Below are 24,223 nucleotides of genomic sequence, written 5' to 3' on the forward strand. Positions count from 1 at the left end.
AGTAAAGAAACTTCTGCACACACAGTTCAAGAAAATGAGTTGCAAAAACGAGCGGATTGCAGTGCCATCTGATCTGGTCCTTTGGCACAGCAGCAACACTAATGATCCAGGATCCTAAACAAGCTGGCAGAAAAGCACTGTCCATTTGGTTACTTAAGAAAATAACTGAAACAATTTTAACTTAATAACCCATGTTTTCTTTTTCTTTTTAATTATTAATGCACCATAATACACCTTCCTTGAGACTCTACAATTTGAGTTAACACTAGTCCTTTCAGCCACCTGGAAATGTGATATTATTGGTGAATTATATGTGGAAGGATCATTTCCATTCCTGAGCCTGTTAGGATCATAATTTACATTGTCTAATGTGATTTTAAGCTCCTCTTAAAAGGCAGCATATAGTCTTGAGACTTCACTGTATTTGGAGAAGTGCCCAAAGACTACAGGACTGACAATGCAGGTTTGTATCTACACAGGACTCTAAGACCAAACCATAAACTTATCACAATCCAAGACGTAACAGCTCACAATATAAAAACCAAAGTACTGTACTTGTGTGGGCAGAATGAACCTTGGAGATATGCTGTAGTATATTTTGGAGTCAGATGTATTTCATTTTGTAATTTTATGATATATGATTCATTATTAATAGTATCTTCTTAACCATATTCATACAGTATAAGGCACTAAACATACTGTATGGATGTGGTTGCCTCACAGGACACCATCAACCTGACTATTCTCCTAAGTCATTAATATACGTGCCATCACTTACTTACTATTCAATATTCAACAAAGACATCTTTGAGAGATTACAAGTGTTTCTCCAGCTGCTGGTTAAAAAGGAATCAGTCATTTCATTCAGCCAAATCCCACTGGACCTTCCTGTCCCTGATCACTTTTTTTTCAAGGCAAAAATGTTACTCTCAAGAGAAACATATACGATGAACAGAAAGGAAGAAATGAAACACCAAGAACTCCAATGGGGACTGACTGACTGATTCTGCTTAACCTTGAAAGTCAATGACTGTCTTACTGTCTCTCTTTGTTCTAACAAACATAGACTGATATGTGTAAATTCATTTTTTGATCTGGGTAGTAAAATATAAAAATATACCAATGTTTTTCCTGGTTGAAAATGAGGCAGAGGTGGTACCATCCTGATTATGTGCACACACATGCATGTGTACTGTGCCTTCAACTGGCTCAAACAAACACTTTTTACAAGCAACGTATTTTATTAAAAAGATATATAAAGGTGCCCTGTTAAACATTAAATTAAATGCAACATAAAAGCTGATGTGTTAATTTACACAGTTAACAAACAGAAAAATTGCTTAAAATCAAATCAAACATAACAGAAGCTATTGTTTTCATTTACAGGTCTCGGGGGCCCTCTTGCAGAGTAGTTGTACATAAATATATAAATGCCTTTGCTTTCATTTACAAATTTCACAACCAACAAAATGTGGCCCTGCTACAGGGTAGCTGAACAATACATTAAAGCCATTGTTTTCATCTACACAGTTTACAACCAGAGGCAGAACATTTCAGCCTCCTGTTTTTCATTTGATAAAATCTCTTGATGCACTCCTTGTAGTTCAAGGCCTCCTGGTCTGGCCCATCAATGGCCACCTTGCAGCACACATCTGTTGCACAGCGGTGTCTTAACCTTTTAAAAAAATAATTCATGCATTAAGAAACTTTGTATTATTGTGATACAGATATGCATAGTGATAGTGTTCTCAATCATATATTACAATCTTGAGTACAGTAAATAGCCTCTCCATGTCTGCAGTCTGGACTGGGGCTGTGGGAGCGATTGCAGCTGCAAGGCTCAGGTTGGGATACAGCTCAGAGGATTGTGGAGATACAAGCCACAGATGCACCTCCTCCAGAGGTTTGGTCTGAAGTAGAACAAAGTGAGAAGAAAGATAAAATTACTCTTTAAAACCAATAGACTGTGATGGTGGTAGTGGTACAGTTAATGTAACTGATATACAGTACCTTTAGATCAGGACTCCTCACTCTGAGTCTGTAGGAGTCCTACTCAGACACCAGGTCAGACTTCCTCAGTCTTGGGAACTGCTCTGCCTGTGTCCTCATCTCAGCATCGCCATACTCTGCAGAGTTCATCAGAATCTGTCTGGGAGAGAACAAACTGCTGGTGTTTGGGAATCGGTTCTCAATGTTCTCAGTCAGTGCAGTTAGAAACGGCTCCATCACCTGTAGAAGATTTGAACAAATTTCAATAAAACAGGTCTTGAGTCCACAATAACTTCTCAAATACATTTATACTTACAGTATGCTTTATATACTATATACTATATAATACCTAAAGTCTTCTTGAACTTCTCCCAGACATCTTCTTCAAGGTATGCAGGTATCTCATCCTGCAGAGGTTTCAGACCAGCATCTGATCGGCGCCATGCCTGCCAGCGGTCCTTGACTATGCTGCTCTCTCTCAGCTGTGTCAGAGTTGTTTTCAGCACTGTGACCTGAGGTCAAACATGACAGCTCAGCTAGATATCATTCAATTAACAGGAAAACCAAGGACTGTGGTATTGATCTCATGCCTCCTGCTCCACCTAGCAGAAGAAACGGTTTTTATTTTGGAAAACCAAAAAACTGCCAGTGGATCTTCTCATGCACAATTGGCATTAGGCACAAAGGATCATTTACAAAGGAATACAGTCCTTGAGCTTTTGGCTCATTCTGGGCTTGGAGCGGGAGGTTTGCAATGAGAGCAGACAGAATCAGGCACATCAAACCTGTTGCCTCCTTATTTGACTCCCAACTAGCCCTACAAAAGTTAATGATGAGCTTAATTAATGACAAAAAAGCTAAATTAAATCTGTGAATAATCTGGCACTGAATACTGCAAACCTGCAGCTTGATTTGGGAGAGTTCAAAAAGCCTCTCCATTTCTTCAAGACTGCTGGTCCTGTTGCTGGAGGCAACAGAAGATTGTTCCAACAGTTCTGGCCTATTTGATGAGGTATGGTACTCCCCTCTGCTCCTTTATGCAGTCTGACATGGCCAGATTGAAGCAATGTGCCACACAGTGCAGGCCAGGGAATTATTCCAACTCTAGTTTTTCTCCCTTAAAGAATTCAAAATGGTTCACTATGACAATCTCATCAAATACCTAAACTAAGGGTAAAAGCAAAAGACACAACTCACCAATCATAACTGAGGCTCCGTCACTGGCGAAGGAGGCCAGCTTGTTGCTTGGTGTAGCGTCTTGTCATCTCTGATGACACTCAGTATGGTGTCATACAAAGCTGCAGCATCCCCAGCAGACACTTCAACCAAATGCAGCACTTTGGTCACAAAAAACTATATAAAATTATCTATATTCAGTCTAAGTAATTTGAATCAGAATATCTACATCAATTTTATTTAATTTTAGAAAGTAATCTCACCTCACAACAGAGAGATGTCAGTGGTTTCATCAACCATTGACTGGGGATTTTGACAACTTTGCCATCAGCTTGTCATCCAAAATCTGCCCAATGATCTCCACCATTTCATCAATGACGTGACTGCTTGTATGTTTGGTGTTGGCACTGACCCAGGGGCAAAAACAGTAATTAGGTTGGCCTACTTGACAGTAATTATATGGAGATGTTCAATTTACAATCATGTAATTAAATGGCTGCAGAATTTACATTCAAACCATCAATATAAGCACAGCCCAATCACTTGCATAAGAGAATAATGGGCTTATAGTTGGTGCGGTGGGGCCACTTTTGCTTGAGGCATTCATATATTATTTTGAAGCAGCCTTCAAGAGCCCTGTGGTCCACATCCACTTGTGTAGCTATAGCACGCTGCAGTATTCTCCCTCAAGACACAACAAAGTCTTTTTTTTTTAACAACTATTTTATATTAGTTTTTTTGTAACTTAAAGAGCACAGCTTTTGTAACAGTGTTGCCTTTTTCTAATGCATTTCTCCTTTTCTTCTGCCACTTTATGGATAGCTGTCATGTCATGATGTTTTAAGGTATCCAGCCTGTAGTATGTGGACATCTGTCTCACAAAGCCAGCAGCAAGCTGCAGCATGGGGGCACAATGTTTTTGGCATAGGTAACATGTCATGTAAATTTGTTCAGCCATTGTGGGTCAAATCCACTGGCTCTGTGTTTTTGAGAAAATCTGGGAAGATAAAAAAAATGATGTTGAAATCATGTAAACGTGGGCTTTGCATTAATACACTCCTAATGACTTGGCAACTGAATACCCTCACCTTAACTCGTCCTGGCCTGCACTCTGACTCTGATCCTCTCCATCACCGGTCCCTGTCACTTGCTGTGGTTGTGCTTTACTGTCAGACCTGACAATTTTACCGCATCTCCTCGGTAACATGCATTAGTACTTTATAACTGCTTATAATAACCAGTTGATGTCTGCGCTGTTTCACCTGCCCTCATGATTGTCCTCCTCACAAACTCACTTTGTAAAGTAATTGCTGATTTTACGAGCCATATCTACAAAGCTGAAAACATTACACTGATGGGATGTGACGTTAATTTAGGAAAACTTTTTAAGAAATTGGACATGCTTGGACATTTTACTGCCTGAACACCATGTATCACCAGTAGCACCTTTACACATGCTAACATGTATTTTTGCCCCCCCTACCACCTGACCCCGGCATTAATAACTTTTCTGGTGGAAACCTTGATACACATTATTATCTTATCTACCATCAATGTGAACACATGTTTATGTATATACATATAAATATATATTGCATAAGAATAGAAAAACCTGGCATGTATATCTGTAGGCCTTACTAACAAAATGGACATCTTATGTTTTTGGCTCGACACAATTACGTTATGTTGTTGCTGAATATTAACATCTATAACAAAAAACAAAATATGCAATTCCATAAACATGTTTATATACATAAGAAAAAAGTAGAACATAGAAAAAATAAAAACTTAATTACATGTCACCATCTATGATATCACCAAGGTGAAGGAATTTTGTAAACCTCCTTCTGACTCACTTTCCTTCGGCTTCATTGCAGTCTGTTTGATAGCAGTTATTCTGCGTGGGGGGGCCTGGTCAAATTGCATGGCTGTCATCACTTTGCTGTCATCACCTGTCTCTTTACAGGCCTCACAATAATTATGTAGGACAAAACATGCATAAATGACGAAAGGAAGGTCATTCAGGTTTATGCCCATAGCCCTTCTAAGCACTCCAAACCTCGCCTTCAATCGCCCAAAAGCACATTCAATTACCATTCCGCTTTGACACAGACAAGCCAAAGTACTGTTCTTCAGCGCTGCAGCCACCATTTGCATATTCCTTCATGAGGAAGAGCAATAAGGGATAAGCCGGGTCCCCAAGCAGAAAAATTGGTGTTGAACTGAGCGTTCAACTGGGAATTGGCAAACACTTCAGTGTCATGAATGCTTCCGGGCCATATGATCACAACACAGATGAATTCGTACTTATAGTCACATGTGGCTTGGACGTTAAATGAAAACCTACCCTTTCCATTGATGTAATCCATAGTGGCTGTTTAATTTCAAGTCCCATTGATTGCTACCAAGCACTGCGGCATACCATGGGCACAGTAAACCCCCTTGACAAGTTCTGCTTTGGGTTCAGTGAAAGGCACCCTAATGTACTGTGGGCCTAGGTGTGCTGTTACTGATTTACAGACCTGCCTAACAATGTTCAAGACACTCTGTCAGGATAAGCCAGAGGTGTTTGCTGTCTTCTGCAGCCTTCCCTTATCACTTATGTAGTGTACAGGCTATGTTTTTCAAAACACCTACTGAAGATCTCATCACTGTTGATTCCCTTTCAGTGTAAGGACAAAGGAGCTCACTCAAAGATACAAGTGATGCTCTGGACATGCGAAAGTTTTCCTTCCACTCCTCATTGTGTCTTACTAAAAGATGATTTCTTGGTCCCTCCTCAGCCGCTATGTTCTCAAACCATATGCACAGTCAAGCTTTTTCTGATTAACCTACATCAATCCATGAAAAGGTTAATAACTTCAATCATAAATTAAGGTCATCTTTAGACATAGTGGCACCAGAGAGAATATAAAAGAAATCACAAACTAAGGCCACCCCCTGGAAAAATGAGCAAAAATGCCTCCTAAAGAGGGAACGCCGTCGAGCAGAGCGTGCATGGAGGAAAAACAAACTAACAGTCCACCACGAGAGTCTCATAAAATCTATTTCTGCTTATAACAATGCCATGCGCTGTGAAAGGCAGGCATATTTTTCTAAAATTATTAACGCCAATGAGAATAATCCCAGAATTCAATTTGAAACCATTGACCATCTCCTAAAACCCACCCACTTTAACGAGCATATCCATCTTCCCTCACAGTCAAAGTGCGAGGAGTTTGCCTCGTTCTTTGAAAATGAGATTGTCAGCATCAGGACTAGTATTATAAACACTACCAATCAAAAATATGCTCGAGGAAATCTTAACTTTTTTAGGAAAATTAGTGAAGGGGAACTCCGGAATATCATCTCTCAACTGAAATCCTCCACCTGCTCACTCAATGCCATCCCCACTTCCTTTTTTAAAGAGGTTGTAGATAGTTTTATTCTTGATGTTCTAGACATTGTAAACTGTTCCTTAGAGTCAGATATCTTCCTGGATCCACTAAAGACTGCTCTAGTTAGGCCTCTGCTCAAAAAACACACTGTGGATTCCTCTGCTCTGAGTAACTACAGGCCCATATCCAATCTGCCCTTTCTAGGTAAAATCCTGAAAAGGGCAGTGTTGATACAGCTAGAGGCTTTCTTACATAACAATGATATTTATGAAACATTTCAGTCTGGTTCCAGAGGTAAACATAGCACCAAGACTGCTCTCACTAAAGTCATAAATGATCTTAGAATGAGCGCATATAAAAAGAACGTTTCTGTCCTTGTTCTCCTCGGTTTGACCGTTGCATTCGACGCCATTGATCATGAGATACTTCTGAATGGACTCGAAAGCTGGATTGGTCTCTCAGGAACCACACTGAGCTGGTTTAATACCTACCTCACAGACAGTTAGTCTTAGTGACTATGTTTCCGAGAAGCGAAGCATTCTCTATGGTGTTCCTCAAGGCTCAATCCTTGGTCCATTGTTATTTTCTCTTTGCATGATTCCACTTGGCAAAATTATTCGTAACCATGGGATTCATTTTCACTGCTATGCTGACGACATCCAGCTGTATTTATCTGTAGCACCTGACAATAAGGATGCCCTACACCCTCTACTAAACTGCTTCTCCAGTATTGTGCAGTGGATGAATGGCAACTTTTTCAAATTAAATGAAGACAAAACCAAAGTCCTTATCATTGGCACAGACGCTCAAAGAGATGAAATAATAAATAGACTTGGAAATCTGGCCCTACAGGTAAAACCAATAGTGAAAAACCTGAGTGTCATTCTTGATCCTGACCTCAATTTCGACAATCATATCAGCAATGTTACTAAAACAGCCTTTTATCACCTGAGAAACATCACAAGAGTCAGACCATACCTCTCCCTGGAGGATGAAAAAACCTGACTCATGCCTTTGTACTCTCATGGTTAGATTATTGCAACGCACTGTATACTGGTTTGCCAAAAAAAACTATTGATAGACTGCACCTCGTCCAAAACTCTGCAGCAAGAATTCTAACAAAAACCAGTAAAAGAGTTCACATTACTCCTGTGTTAGCATCTTTGCACTGGCTCCCAGTAACATTGAGGATAGATTTTAAAATTCTTTTACTTGTTTTTAAAGCTCTGAATGGGCTAGCACCTTCTTACCTGTCAGATTGCCTGTCGGAGTATGTTTCAAATCGCTCCCTCAGATCGCATGGTGCTGGTCTGCTAAAGGTGCCACTGACGAACAGCAAGAGGTATGGCGACGCTGCCTTCAGTTGTTATGCACAGAGGATTTGGAACATGCTCCCTCCTCAAATTAGACAGGCAACCTCGGTTGACAGTTTTCAGAAGCAACTCAAAACCTACTTCTATGACCTTGCCTTTGATTTTGTTTTACCCCTATGATTTTATCCCTTCTCTAGAATTTGTCTTTTACTCCTTTACTGTGTCTTAACTGATATTTATCCCGTTTATATGTATGTCTGTGTGTATATGTATGTATATGTTTATGTATGTATGCATATACGCATACATAGGTATGCGTATATATATATGTACGTGTGTGTGTGTATCAATGTGCTTGTGCATATGTATATATCTGTATCTATGTTTTACATTTCCTTTGTAAAGCACTTTGAGCTGCATTTTATGTCATGAAAGGTGCTCTATAAATAAAGCTATCTATAAATTATTATTATTATTATTATTATTGTTATTATCATTATTGATAACAATCCCAGTCTCAAAATTGTCCCCTTATCTGGTGGTTTGACTGGGCCTGATCCAAAACCCTTGTTTCTGGCATACTTTAAACTACGGATGCTGTGGACCAAGTAATTTTGCGCGCAGCAGACGCCTTTGGTGAAGTGGTGCAACAATGATAAGTCGAATTGTAAACTTGTAATTAGACATACCAGTGCTAACCAAACATAAACAAACAGGTACATATCCACCATTGGTGTTGTTTCAGGCGCATGCTGATTACATAAAGCAACAATGGGCATGCGCAAATTGAGATGTGACATCATTGTTTCCCAAATGCTCATTTTTACATGTCTACACGGATACACAGAAACTGTAATTTTTAAAAATCTGCATTTTAAAAGGCATTTTTTTAAAAAAAATCTCTGTTTTAGTGACCTAAAACATTGTTTGCATGTGGATGAGAGACCAAAACATAGACCAAAAATGTTTTGAAAAATATCCATGTTAGTGTAGATAAGGCTTAAATCTAAAGTAGACTTTTTTCCAACTGCTGAAACCAAGTTTCCTTTTTGTCTTGTATGACTGGTAGTATTCCCTTAATGTTCTTGTGTTGTCTGTATTTGCAGCATGTTACTTTATGTCACATATGTGCTGTGAAGTTGTTGAATGTGTTTCTTGATTTGCTTGAGATTAACCTCTTTGCAGTAGTTTTTCACCCCATATTCACTCAATGTTTTGTAAGACTTATGTAACTAGTATCTTCATTTGCTTGTTTCTTAAATGTCAGTACATTGAGCTTTCTCTGCCATCACAGAAAACCATAATTCCATACTGTGTAAGTCCTTTTTCACTGAAGACATTTTGACACAGCTGTAAATAATAAAATGAATGATGGCTGAATTCCATTTAGCTGCTTTTGTTTCAGGGTCCTGGGCTCACACTGTCATTGCTTACTGGGACACTTAAACAGTGCAGAGTCATAATTAATGTTATTGCAGTAGTAACACCTGTGTTTAAGTCAAAATGTGAAGGACAAGACCTATTCTGAGTCAAGGTGTCTCTCAAGACCATGAGTCAATAAACTGTGTGTTTACAATGTGTGATCTGTTACTATTTTACCAATGGTGTTACAAGCTCTGACAAAAAACAAACAAGACTTCTTGTCCCTAGTTGTGTGCTTGTTCTTTACCAGACCAAAGCATATTATTTTTTTGCTGCAGCAACAGTTTAAAAAGGTTTTAATCAACTCACTTTGTGAGACAGAGAGACAAAAGTAGCAAGCAAAGATATTGTTTAAATGTTGGTACTTATCAAAAGGTAGCTGCTGCACTGAATCCATTTTGTCAACGTTCATAATATTGGCGGAGCAAATAGGCTCACCTCTTTAGCTGCATGCAAATGTCAAAATGAAGAGGGGGGAGATAAAAGAAAGGGCATTTTTAAGCACTAATATTATTTTATGACCAAGTAGAAGATAGTTTCTTTCTTTGAATGTTTAAACTGTAGAAACATCAATGGATCACATTTCTTTAGAAAATAACCTCAGTGTTGGTGATCATATTACTGTTAGGGTAAACAGGGCCAAGACGTGTTGTGGTTGTGTGTGTGTGTGTGTGTGTGTGTGTGTGGAGGGGGGGGCAATAGTGTGGCAACTGCAGCCCCTTTTATACAGAGATCCTGCAATATTGCCATAAAGAAGACCTGTCATTATGCCGGCTTCCCCAGGTCATGGGGGAAGATGCGCCTTTACAAGATTTTACTGTTTTTACTGCTGTAGTCTCCTGGTCGACTGGTCAATTAGTTGGTCGATATGCTCTAGTCCGACCAAATTCTCATTGGTCAAATAATTGCCGTGTTACTTTTATAAGGAGAAAAGTGCTACATCAATAGCTTTCCAGGATTAATCCATTATGTCCTGCAGCGGGAGGGACAGACTAACAAATTACCTGTGAAAACAAGGGTGTATTCAAGACATCCCTGTTGTTTTTACTCGCTCAACCTAATGGAGACTGCTAGGTCTAACTGTACTCAATGTGTACTGAGTGTTTACTGAACATACTGAACGTTTACTGAATCAGTGTTTCTCCTATAGTTATAACAACAAGAACTCCCACCAGGCCAAAAAAACAACTAACTTTGTTAGCCCATCTATAACTCTGTTAAGAAATAGGGCGTTGCCTAGTATGTTTGCGTAGCGGGTGGGAAAGAGTGAGTGACAGTGTAACAATTAATAAATGCTAAAAAGTCAAGTCTGTTGTTTCCCCAAGTGCTGAAAAAGTGAAGGGGGTTAGCTTCAAAGTTAGGAACAATAGGTTAGCCTAACCTGAAGACACAAAACAACTATGTTACAGAACATAGTTGGGAAGACTGAAATGTACATCTATTTTTTTTAGAAAGAGACACAATGTTTAACCTGCTTGTTTCCTGGAACTCATAATTGAACTTTACTGAACCTCTATAGCACATAGAGCTAATTTTGGTAAATGGCCAATACTGTGAAACAAATGAAGCAGGAACATGAATTATAGACTTTAAAAGCATATCATTAAGTTTAACCACATCCCCTCACCTTATTATTGATCATCCTTGAGTTTCACAAGTATCTAACAGCATTCTTACAGAACACTTGGAATTTTACCTGCGCCCCTTTGTGCAGTCAGTGTGTTTGCTGTTGATTCAAAACTCATCTAATTAATTATTCAAGGGTATTATTTTCTACGTTGAATCTATTTCCTGCATCAGCGATGCCAGTAATGGTTCCCACAGGACTCTGGAGTGCCACGCTTTCAACTCCTCTGCTTATAACACACTGCCTTCATAATAGTGCTGCAAACAAATTCAACATGCATGCACGCACACACACACACACACACACACACACACACACAAATCAATGTTTCAAGGGCTCGCAGCGTTTAGCAAAGTACTCTACTAAGTGAATTTCTGTTCTTGGCAAAGTGCAGGGTTTTAGTCAGTGTTCTCACGCCGACAAGACGTTTAAAAGACATGCAGAGAGGCCAGAGTATGTTCGAAAAGTATAACTGAATTCAAAAAGGCCTTTGGTCCTTAATTAGTTTTATGTCTGTAGAGCTGCAATGATTAGCCAGTTAATAGTCAATTAAACAAGTAATTGATCAATCAACAGAAAAATAACTGGCAACTACTTTGAACATCGATTAATTGTTTAAGTCATTTCTCAAGCAAAAATGTTTAACTTCCTCTGGTTTGCTGCTTTTGTGCTTCTAACATTGTAATCAAGTAGGGAGTTTTTTTTTTGGCTCATATCCCGATCCAAGTCCTTTAATATTGGGTAAATTAAATTTTGGGTTGATACCACGTCCAATACAATACTTACTGTATATTTACACAGCAGCAGAGGACATGCAATGTTGATTTAATATGTATCTGACACATGAAATAACAGGTGTAGCCTACTGATTTTGGCATACATTTTTCACAAGCTACTTTATCCAAATACTGAAGGTGCTGATTCAAAACTATTAGATTGATCAGCGTAAATGTTTGATATAATATGAATGAAAGTCTAACTGGAAAATGTGACTCACAATCTGCTAGAGAGAAGACAAGTCACTGTTGGAGTTTAAACAGCAGTGCTACAGGGTGAATGTTCATCCCTCACAAATGATCTTTGGTGGAGTACAGACTTGCAGAAAGCACACAAACCTGACAACATGCAAGTTTAAGTTTGGCCTGCCATTAGGTTACTTAAGCTGTATTACTTACTTAAAGCAAGGGAATGTTTGGTATCTACAAGAAATAAACAAGCTTAAAATGTTATCAAGCTGCTTTTATTTGCAACGGGCACAACCATGTTTTTAGATACTTCACAGTGAGAACTGTGTTTGAAGAGACGACGCAAACACCATGTCTAGACAACAGGCGTAGCATAAAGTGGCACTCCAGCAGTGCAGCAACAGAAGCTTCAGTCTTCCATTTGTGTCTACACAGGATGTTTTCAGGCACAATACTGAGTGTAGATGACCTGCGTTTTGGCAGAACGCCCAATACCCAATAACTGTAGTTCATGTTAGTTTATGTACACACATAAAACAGAAGGAAAATAGACTTAAAGTGTAAAAATACGCTTCGGATTGTGGTTAGGCATGTCAAGTGAAATGTGAGCCCAAATGCAGCCAGTGTAAACAGCTGATTTGATTAAAGTAGAAGCTAGAAGCACATCTCTTCCATCAGACATGCGTGAGACATATGATGGAAAAGCATGTATAAAACGCTTTCTGTGTAGAAACCGCGTAAGTTAGACACACCACTGCCAGAGACTGAACTAGGGCCCCTGCCCTGGTACTTGAGCTCTGATCCTAAACGGTGATCCAATTGAGCCACACTGACCAGCTGAATATATGAATATATGGTTCGTAGTATTTTTGGGCATTTTAACTTGAGGGTGAGGAAGTATGAAGTGTAGGATTCTAAAGGACCCACAGAAATGCAAAGAAAAAAAACTCTCAATCAATTGAATTACATTTTAAAAAACTCCACAAGCAATTTGTCTTTCTAACAGTGTCCAATTACACAGTATTGGCGTATATGTCAGCCGATAAGTAATAAGAAACTGCATTACAGAAATGCCACAGCTATGTTTTTAGGTAGTTTAGAAACATTGTGACCAGAGAGCACTGGCAACTGTAAATTGTCCCGTCTCACAATTCGTTAATAATTGAACATAAGGGATCCTTTACAAAAACATTAATGTAAAAACTAAATATCAGCCAATATATAATTTTTTTTACTCTCAATTATCAGTGCCTCAAAAATCCAGAATTGATCTGCTCTAAAAAATGAGCTGCTCTTTTCTGCTCTGGCCTAAATCTGTATTTGGACAATTTTAACTGCTTTTTTGTCTGTGGTTTGGTTTTAGAAAAGGGAGCTGGTTGGAAAAAAAGAGCTGTAGGCGCTAATTTTAGTTAGTGGCAGTTTGGGTGTGTAAATCTCACTAATTATCAAGGTAAGCAATTTCCAGTTCAATTCAAGCGCAGGCAGTGCATCATACAAGCACTTTGAAGTGATTAACATTGGGAGACAATTGAAAAGCTAATGGGCTGCCCCTCAAATTCTCAAAGTCAAATGTGTGCAGAAAGAAAGGGTTTTCTGCTGCATTCATTCAGTTGTGGTGGTCCACAAAAATGTCTCCCGCATTTTATTGCTTTATTCATCACTATTTGCTATCTATCACTAAAACAGCAGTGTCACTGTTGGCGACCTGCTGAATTCTATTCTACTCCGTCCATTTGTTGCAGGATAATGTTAATGCACAAAGCTACTGTTGAAAATTAAAAATGAATACTGGATGAGACTGATTATTGACAGTTAATCAAACATAGAGCACTCAGAGTGGTACAGTACACTGTTGATATACATAATTATATTGGTTATTGTCTCATCCCTACATCTGAATCAATGAATTCACAGTAGTTCTTGAATAGACAGATAGACTCCCAAAAGTCCTTTTGTCTTGTGAAATTATGTCAAACACTACAAGTGTAGGCTGCCATTAACTGTCAACTGCACCAGTGTGTTGGTAAGGAATTTATTGAAAAATGTTTTCAGGTAAAAGAATGAGCCACCTGATGGCTGCATTTGACAGCATTTTATAACAATCTGCTACACTGCAGATGAAATCTGTTCCTCATGACCAATACCAGTGCTGAAAGATTCCATGCCCTGTCTTTACACATGATGGCAATTGCTCCATGTACCCTGCTGTGCTTTTGATACAATGTAATAACCTTTTCTAAGAATCACTTAAAAAGAAAAAGATGGCAAGTTTAAGAATGTGTAATAAGGCTGCCAGCCTCCATCAGCTTTAACAAAGGATAATGGCATTTCTAGGAATCTGTCCAACAATAAGATCTTTTATAAGTGAGTCTCCACAAGTCAGAAACACTTGTGGAGTGGAGGGGACCAAGCACCCACCACACAGGGTTTAATTCTTGGTTGTGATACCTCTTGCTCGATTGTACATTCTGAAAAAACACAACTGTTTGTGTTTGTGGTTTCAGCAACTGTTTGTGTTTGTGCAAGTAACCTGTGCACTTGCAAAGTGGAGGGAAATCAAGCTGGGAGAGCTCTTCTGGTGAAGCTCATTGCGTGCTGGAGAGATAGCTGTTTATACCCTCCTCATGCTAGTTACTAGTGAGTTAGTGGCAACGAGAATAATTTCTTTTGAATCAAAATGGTTCTCAAAATTCACAGCAGTTTGGGGGTCACAATTCTGTTGTTCTGTTTTGGTACAGTGGGGAAAACAATAAGTAAATATTCTTTCTCTTAAACACCTACACTATAGTGGCCCATGGGCCAAAGGTTAATATTACCTTAGTGATATGAGGCAAGATAATACAGCTAACATGATGTGCCCTTCTCTTGTCAATCATCTGATGCCCAGTATACAGTTTTCGATCTCCTATTAGATACAGAATAAGCCATCTTGTGAAGACATATTTTTCTCTCAAAACTTTTTTTCTCATTAAAAGTTTTTTTGGGGTGGGCTTTTTCTTATCTGAATTGAGGATCAAATAACTATGGGAAACTAGTACAGACCCATCAGTATTCTACCCCTAGTGTCCAAGGTGGTCAAGAAATGGGTAGCAAAGCAGCTGATCGCTCACCTGAACAAGGGCCATCTCCTCTGCACCCAATGCAATTTGGATTTCACACCAACCACTCAACAGAAACAGCCCACTGCAACTTTCTTTAAAGTGTAAAGTCAAAATTAAATGAAAGTGGTGAAATAGGTGCAGCTTTTCTGGATTTAAAGAGAACTTTTGATACTGTGAACCATGAGATACCCCTGTCTCCTTTTTTAATTTCTCCATTGATGCCATTAAATGGATGAATTCATATCTAACAAACAACAGGTTAATTGTACATATTGGCAATACTCAATCAACATACATTAACTGTAACATTGGTGTTCCTCAAGGATCAATACTGTGCCCTATTTTGTCTGCCCATCCGTCAACATACAAATGTATGCTGATGACACAGTTCTTCATGTACATGCTAAAAACAAACAAGAAGTCACAAACAAACTAAATGCAGCCATGGTGCATGCATCTGATGGGTTAAGCAATTCATGTTTACACCTGAACATAAACAAAACTGTCAATCAAAACCCACAGAAACTCACCAACCTGATGTTTTTGTTAAAGGAGAAAAGCTCAAGGTGGTGTCTGGTTTAAATACTTTGGAATCATTCTAGATTTGAACGTGTCATTTAAAAAACATGTTAAAAAGGTGGCCAGTACTATCAAACTCAACCTAGCTAATTTTAGGAATATAAGACCATAGCTAACAATAGAGACAGCCAACCTCTTTATGCATGCTGTGATCTCCACCCACACAACACACTGTCTTACAAGCTGGTCACAAGCAAGCATGACAACTCTGAAACCAACTTAGTCCCTTTACAAACAGACACCTAACACACCGAAAGGCCAATAGCTTTCACCATTGCCATATTGTACAAAAGTACAATTTATTTAATTTAGATAGTTTTAAACATTTTGCAGATGTTTACCTCATCTTTAAGGTCTTACATAGGTTTGCACCTCCCCCACTGAGCCACTTCATAATGCTGAAGGATAGAAGTAGCAGGGGCAACATGGGCAACTACCAGAGGGTACTGTGTTGTGCAATACAGACTCAGCAAGTTTGGGCAAACAATCTTCTCAGTCAGAGCCACCCACCACTGGAATAGTCTACCTACTGAATTAAGAGAGAGCACTAATTACCTATCCTTGAAACTAAGATATGGCTTAAAGCAAACCAAACTTGCAATCACGAGTAATCATATTACCTCATCTCTGACACTACATTTACATACTCTCATTGTTTTATATATACACATATATATATATATATATATATATATATATATATATATATATATATATATATATATATATATTTCTGTTACTTCTCTAAAGTATTTATGAATTGTACTGAATTGTATTGCTTCAATTGTAGTACTTGTTGAAGCATTGTATTGTATTGATGACATTAGGTCATTATTTGTAATAACCTGCCTAGGGACTACGGATGAAAGTCAGCTCACTAGCTAACTCCAGCACATTTACATTGATGTGAAAACTTAAATGTTGATTAATGTGCACTGTCCCTGGTAAATAAATAAATAAATACATACATAAAAAAGGATAGGGAGGCGTTGTATGTTGTACAGATTGTAAAGCCCCTCGAGGCAAATTCGTGATTTGTGATACTGGGCTTCATAAATAAAACTTTACTTAACTGCAGTTAAGAGGACAATTAATAGCAATGTCAGGTGCCCACAAATAATGTCTCACATAGATAAACTCCATTTCATTTAAATGAATGTGCCAAGTAAATCCAATGTCTTATTACTGCCAGCTGATAATTTTGAGTGTTTTATAAACAATGTTTTGTAAAGCCAGGAGCATAACAGATTCTGCATGACTATTCCCATCAGAATGACACTTTTTTATCTACAAGCTTCAGCAAGAGCATTTAATTTAGAAAGCAAAACTCATTATATACACAGAAAAAAACAGATGAGGAGACTGGAGGGCACCAATAATAAAAAAATAAGTATGTGTGTATGCATGTGCAATAGGAGAAGAGCGAGCAGTAGTAGGGTGGGGGGTAGAAAGAAAAGGGTATGTAAAAGAGAAAGATAAATCAGAAATTGCCCTACACAAAGGATCCAAAGGATCCATTAATATAACTCTGCCAGATTCTCATTCAAACAGACAGCATTATAGAGACTGTGTGATGAAAGTGGTAGTGTAGTGGAGACTAACCTGCAAGACTTCACATATTTTTTCTTCCCTGATGTATCAATTCTCATTTGCATCACTGTAGGTATTTAATTTTTTTCAAAAAACGTGTTCAAACAGATTTTTTGCACATTTGGTCTATGTTAATGTTTGCTTGCATACCACATTCCTCAAAAAATGCAGTCCGCGTGTATAAATCAACATCCCGGTGATAAGTCTTTGTGCACTCTACTCATGAATATATCAAAGACTAAACAAACACCTGCTTTTAGGCTTATGTATGCATCTGCATCTAGCGGTGGGATCCCAACCTTCTAATCTGCTGCAAAGGTTTGTTCGATCAATAAGAAATGTGATGTATTTTAATTTTGTGGGGGTTTTTTTTCTGTCCTTACAGGTGCAACGGAAGGAAATAAGTAAAAGTAAAAAGCCTCTAATGCTACAAAGTACCACAAAGTCAACCAAATACAACACAGCTTTGCTCAAACACTGTAATCACTGGGGGTCACACACTAGACATGTCTGGCCTTAATGAATACCCACAGTGCCCTCTACTGGACAAATAGAACTGCACTTTTAACTTGATCTTTGACGAGAGTAATAATGAACAGGAGTCCCAGTTTAGTAAACAGGGGTTTTCATCAATAAAAAATTAAATTTTGTTCCGACCTGTAATTGCACTGCCCTGTGCCTTAACCACACTCTGAAAATATGGTGTAAACTTGCCTGGATGGTAAACCTCTGGAGACCTGTGAGATCAACAGTTCAACAAAGAAACAATAAATAACAAATCAATGTCCATTATTGTGTATATTTATGTTTCTCAAATAGCAATCTTGGAGTTTACCCTTGATCACAGGGAAATATTGTTGTAATATTGTTTTAGTATCAGCAAAGCTCAGTTTGTGCAGTCATGTAAGACCTGCAGTACTATACACACAGTTACTACAGGGCCCACATCACTAACTGGTTGAGTCACTCATAGCAGATAATGTTATGAAATGAAAACGACTGTAACAATTAGTCCATTTATCGATTAGTTGATCAACAGAGGATTTATCATCAACTACTTTGACAACTGATTTATCATTTTAGTCATTTAAGCATAAATGCAAAAGAATTTTTCAGTTGTTGTTTCAGTTTCTCAAATGTGAGAAGCTTTTCTGTGTTATACATGATAGCAAACTGAATATCTTTGGATTTTGGACTGTTTGTCAAGTATAACAAGGCATTTGAGGGCATAACAATGAGCTCTAAGTAATTAGTGGGCATTTTTCACTATTTTCTAAAGCTTTATCGAAAAACCAATAATCAGGAAAATAATTGGCAGATTAATCAATAATGAAAATAATTGTTAGTTGCAGCCCTACTTGTCTACTCTTGTTTGAAGCATACAAATCCTTATCTTGGGGCTACTTTCTATTCCAAAATCTGTTATTTCTGGTAAATCGTAGTTAGATTAGAGTTACTGCAGTTTTAGTTAAAGTATAGTTTATAATTCAACAATAACTATGGCAAGCCTGTAGGTTTTTGTGTTGTAAAATCCTTTTGAAAATAGTGGAATATCTAACAAAATAAAAGGTAAATGGTAGGCCGAACATATTATTCTGACTGCACAATGTGTGGACCGTTCTAGTTGAGTAACCTGCATTCAGAGGAAGGGAAGCTTATGTGTTAGTGAACATAACTATACTTTGACAAGACATCAATATACATAAGTCTATTTTAATGCAGGAGCTGTCTGACAGCGGCTGCCAGCACAGCAGAAGCAACCCCCCCCCCAACCCAACACCCCCAGGACAGGGTGCTCCTCAGACGCTTTAATCTTAAATGTACAGAATGTGCAGAATTATGATCCTATGGAAATGATGCAAATAATCACGCTGCCGTTCTCCATTAGTATGTGACAGCACTGCATTATGCAATGCAACGCATAGTGTTCTGTCCACCCACCACCATTGCATTCAGAATGCAGAGTGATGGTGTACATGTCTAATAAATATTGCAGGAGGATACATTTGGACCATCTACCCCGCTGCATAAATCAAGACACTTTCCAACCCCACATTATCAAGGCTTCACTTGGCTGCATGGTTGCTTGGCCCTTCTGCTCTCCAGCAACTGTCAGTGGTTACTCATAAGCATCTGTGTGAATATACCACCATATTTGTCTACACTCTCTAAAGATCAGGATATACCCCACACTATCTGTGGGCTGTTTATATTCTGAATACACTTAAATTGAGCACACAAGGGTTAGTTCATGAATGGAAAGAATAGTTATTGGTATAGGGTCCAGAGGTCTTCTCCTGGAAAATGTTGGTAATGTTCCCCACTACTACACACTTAACCACAGTTTGGATTTTTCATTATAAAGAACAAATGACCTACAAATCTCAGACAAAAGCTGGCAACATAGTATAGCAAACATTTTTACATATGTAGGTTCAAGGATGCAAAGTACATAAATACTTTAAACTAATTTCCTTTAATGACATTTAGGCATATTCTGTATAGTATTTCACTTATATTAATTAACCTTTTTCCACCATTTAATCAATGCTATTTCTTATTTAATGAGCTGGTTAGAAGCTATATGTTGTTTAGCAAGTCCTATAACTGTTATATACAGATATATTATAAGCAATGCGTATCAACATTATTTAACTTGAAATGTTAGTTTTATAGGACTTTTTCATTTTGACTTTTCACAGCTTAAACAGCACTAATATAACTAATAACATTAACTATGGTTCTTAGTGAGCCAGTGATATACTATACAAAATACCATAAACCAAGAACACCTAATGCAGCCAGTTATTGATATAATTTAAACCTGTGCTTTTCCTGCTAATAACATATTTATAGGTCTATACCTTCCTATTGTGACGCAATACTGAATCACTGTAGGTTAGTCAGACTTTTAGTTATCAACAGAAAATAAATCTTTTAAGTTCGAGTGAAAAAAATCTCCATAATTTGATCCAAACTGAACACAAACATCTAAAACACAAAATTATTAACTGCATAACTTTTTCCAACATATTTCTACACAGCTAGCGTTAGCTATAAGCTATCATCACTTGTGCAGATATCTGCTTCTTTAGAAGTCATATAAGTTGAACAGAAACTCTGTCTAATCAATCAGGATAGATAGGTTTAGATTTAAAACACCTATATCTGTATCAGTATGTTTGCATGTTATTGCTAGCACTCAACATTTAACTAAAAAATATCCCTCTTCCGGATGCTAACACCAAAATCATCGTTTTTGCATTGATTTGTCATTCTCTCAGCGCCAAACTTTGAAAAACAACCCACAGGTGTTTTAACTACACTCACCTCACCGCTATGAGAGCATCCTTTATCCGGGTAGGATGAAAAATATTATTTGTGCTGCTCAACAATAATGTGAAATGTACATGCATGATTAACGCTAGCTAACGTTACATGACAGAAACAAACCGAGGCTAGGTTGTTGCTCAGTTGATGGGATATCACATTGAAGGACAAGTGTGTAGGATTTATTGGCATCTAGGGATGAGTTTGCAGATTGCAACCACAACTATAAAAAAAAAATTAAATTAAATTTAAAAAAAAACGTAGTCACCGTAACATCACCCATTGGTTTATGGATTCCCGTTCTGAAGCCTCTTGTTTACCATTTTGGCCATCGCCATCTTGGATTTTTGGAGCCGGAAGTGATGAAGAGTGGCCATATTTGGACGAGAGGATAGCGCTAACCCTAACGCTACAGCATTACAACATATCATCGAGCACTTTATCAGGAACACCTGTGCAATCTAACAAATATTTCATCCACTCCATTGACATACATGAGGGGGGCAAAATATTAGGACAATTTTTCAATATAATGCACTCCAGTACACCACCACCACCCACTACGACCTCAATAATAAAAAAGTAGAATTATCATCTTTCTGACAATGTCAACAAAAACTGAAAATGTATAAACTTCGTAAAAGTAGAATTCATGGCAGAGCTGTTGTATTGGATTGCATTTCATTGCACAAGTGCTGTTAACAAAGTGCTCATTGAGTGTATCAGTAGGCAATAAAGACATGACTGAAGGCAGAATTTGGCAGATCAAAGCTCATAGGAAAATTATACTGGAATAAAGGTTATGCAGGTTATCAAACGGAAATTACATTATAAAAAGCAGGCAAAATAACAGCAATAACACCTTACATTACAACAAAGTCAAATACAACCACAAACTACAACTACAAAACCACAGTGATTAATCAATACAATATTGTGTATACTGTAATACTGTAAATACAAATATTTAGGTCTGGCTCACTCAGCAATCATTGCTGATAAAAAATAAATGGCAGGTTTCACAGACACTGCTAGCCTCAATTATAAGACAAACACACATAATCTTTTTGTTAGATCACTTTAATTAGGTACCAAACATTTCTTTTTTATTAGAAATAGGTCACTTCTAATAAAAATGATGTCACAAACATTTCACTATCCTTTCATTCGTATTCCCTTTACCAGTTAATCAATTTCATTTACAGAAAAAATTCTTGCTTGTAATTGTCATAAAGCATTGCCATGATGTATGGAATAATGTAACTGAAATTAATACATTTGTTGTAGCCTAAAAAAAGGTGTAAAAAAAAGATATATAATGAATTCAGTGTGACTATTTCCTGTATGATCTCAGAGTTATTGGAGTGGTTTAAGACTTTAAGGCCACTTGAAAGCTACCTGCTGAGCTGGAGCTCAAGAAATACAAAGAGTGGCTGATGAAATCAGTCATGGTCAAAGCGTACTTGAGATGAAACTGAAACACGCCCACAGCCAGGTGGAGGTGGATATGAAAAAGTACTTCAAAACTGAGGCAGCCTATATGGTGAGCCTGTAAGACAGCAAAACTGGAGATCAGGGTTTTTTTTCCCCCAAACTCTGTGCTCTTCAGTCACATCTCTGCGGGGGTAGAACATTTGATTTATTATTAGTTATTAAAAGAAAAATAAAGGAATGAAATAAAAATCATATGAGGAAAATATCATAGCTTAATGTTTGCTGCTCCATAGTTGAACACTTGCATCATTTAAGTACAAGTGAGCAATCTGAGTATTTCTAACCTGAGGGCAGGCTCAGACTTTGGCACCCTGTTGGTTTTTCCAGCGGCTGATATGTGGTTTCTGGTCCGTGACTGAAAATACATGGCGTGTCTGAATGATGGGGAGAAGTCTCCACTGGCTAATTTGGACCACATGGGAGCCAATGTCACTCTGTACAAGAGCAGTAAACTGTAAGAGATGCATAAACCCTTTACTGCAAAAAAACAAATATTAGATGTCCTTTGTGATTAATTACTGATATGTTTATTTTTCCACTGGTTGTCAGTCATTGATGAGTCTTTTTTTCACACTCTGATAAAAGCTATAACAGAGCAGATGAGGGAATAGGATGATCATATAAAATTACGTACATATCAACAACTTGATTATTTACACTTCATAAAAAGTGTTGTTTTTTATGTTCTGACAGATTTTATTAATGGCAATGACATTTGAATATTTAACATTTTACACTGCTGACACATTAAAGCACTATTCTGCCAAGATGCAGAGATCCTGTAACCAGATTTTTTATGTAAATGATTGTAGGAATCGCAGCTGACCTGTCAGTCAAGTTTATTTTTATACCACTGGCCTGATAATCAGACAGAAGTTGACATTTAATTTCACTCAATTATTATGTTAAATATTATATACTTGGCCAAATCACTGAAAACGTTGGAGATGTGCTTTACAGGCCTTTAGGGAAACGGAAGAAAGTGCAGATGAGGCAATTCGAACAGAGCTTACCCCTTCTTGGACAGCTAATTGTGAAATTAATGAATTAACTAATTACTATAAAGTATAGCAAAATTCACAGAATATGTAAAGGCGTATATTATATTTTAAAACAAGAAATCCACTGGATACATCTTTCAAACTGATGAGGAATGAGTGCAGCAAAAAGACTATAGAGCAAAATAAGAATACATCATTTTAAGCTGCATAAAGTGATTTTTTGACCACCCGGGGTAGACAATGCACTGCAGCAGAGCCAGTTTATGGCTCTAAGTATTCAACTTCTCAAGTGCTTTTTGCTTAAGTGTTAGCAAACACTTGCATACTTACAGAAATAGAACAACATGGTCATTGGAGTGGTCTTTCTGTTCACAATCAAATATAGGTATTACTGTTGTTTTGGCTCTTATTTGATCTACCACCTCCTGGGGAAAATAGCTCTCGAATCAGTGTTTCAGGTAGCACACAGTCATCTTGTGCAAATGTTTTTTGCAGCTACCAATGTTTTTATATCAGGGGAGGGAACTGCAAAAACAGGCTAAATGTGGCTGAAATCTGCATAAAACTGCAGAATGATGTGTTGATTTCCATTAATACAAAAAAATGTAGCTTAGTGGAGCTTTAAATTACTAATAATACTATAAAGACTGGGGAATTTGCCAAAAATTGACATTCATTCACTCAGGAATTTATGAGAGATGTAGGAGATCTTTAGCATCACACAGCATTTACAGCACCTGCTCACGTAAAATGTAGACCAGTGCCATTGCATTGTTGTGTCAAGTGCTATTTATAAAACTGTTATTTGGACAAAGGTCATCCACTTTGTACAAATGGTCCACAGTCAGACACTAATAACACAACAACAACGCCAGGTCAAAGTAATTAGTACAATCTGCTGAGATTTTGTGTGTAATAACCTCTTGTAGTCCTGATGAATGCCTCATTATTTGTTTATACCCAAGATTAGTTTGTTCTTTTGTTAATCCTTGTGCTCCATATCTAGAAGCCCTCACCAATACTTTTAAATGGAGCAGAGATGATAAAATACAGTGTGCTGTGCTTTGTAATACAAGTTTATGGCAGCATTGTGCACTGAGAGTAAGAAACGTTTGCCCAATTTCATGTTCATGCAGTTGTACTGCTCCACATTTAATGGTTTTTACTTATTTTCAGACATTGTCTGTGTTAAATCCTGTGTTAAGAGGTATTTGACCAGAGAGAGAGCAGCTGAGTTTATGAAAGTTCAGTCTGCTGAG

At 37.7% G+C, this 24,223-nt stretch overlaps 1 long non-coding RNA gene across 11 annotated transcripts; it reads right to left on the reverse strand.

The window, feature by feature from the left end:
- Window positions 1-672: 672 nt before the first annotated feature.
- On the reverse strand, window positions 673-20,613 carry LOC122992756. Of its 11 annotated transcripts, none has more exons than XR_006406130.1 (7): window positions 4,254-7,031; window positions 3,429-4,162; window positions 3,187-3,308; window positions 2,339-2,501; window positions 2,011-2,229; window positions 1,764-1,910; window positions 675-1,675 (listed from the first exon to the last, which is right to left on the reverse strand). It is a non-coding gene; the product is annotated as an uncharacterized LOC122992756 (long non-coding RNA). The 11 variants fall into 11 exon arrangements; XR_006406136.1 differs by lacking the exon at window positions 4,254-7,031 and adding an exon at window positions 20,470-20,613 and having other exon boundaries at window positions 676-1,675; window positions 3,429-3,572; XR_006406134.1 differs by having other exon boundaries at window positions 676-1,675; window positions 3,429-3,572.
- Window positions 20,614-24,223: the final 3,610 nt, after the last annotated feature.

This window comes from Thunnus albacares, chromosome 11 (assembly GCF_914725855.1).
Source record: "Thunnus albacares chromosome 11, fThuAlb1.1, whole genome shotgun sequence".
Lineage (NCBI taxonomy): Eukaryota > Metazoa > Chordata > Actinopteri > Scombriformes > Scombridae > Thunnus > Thunnus albacares.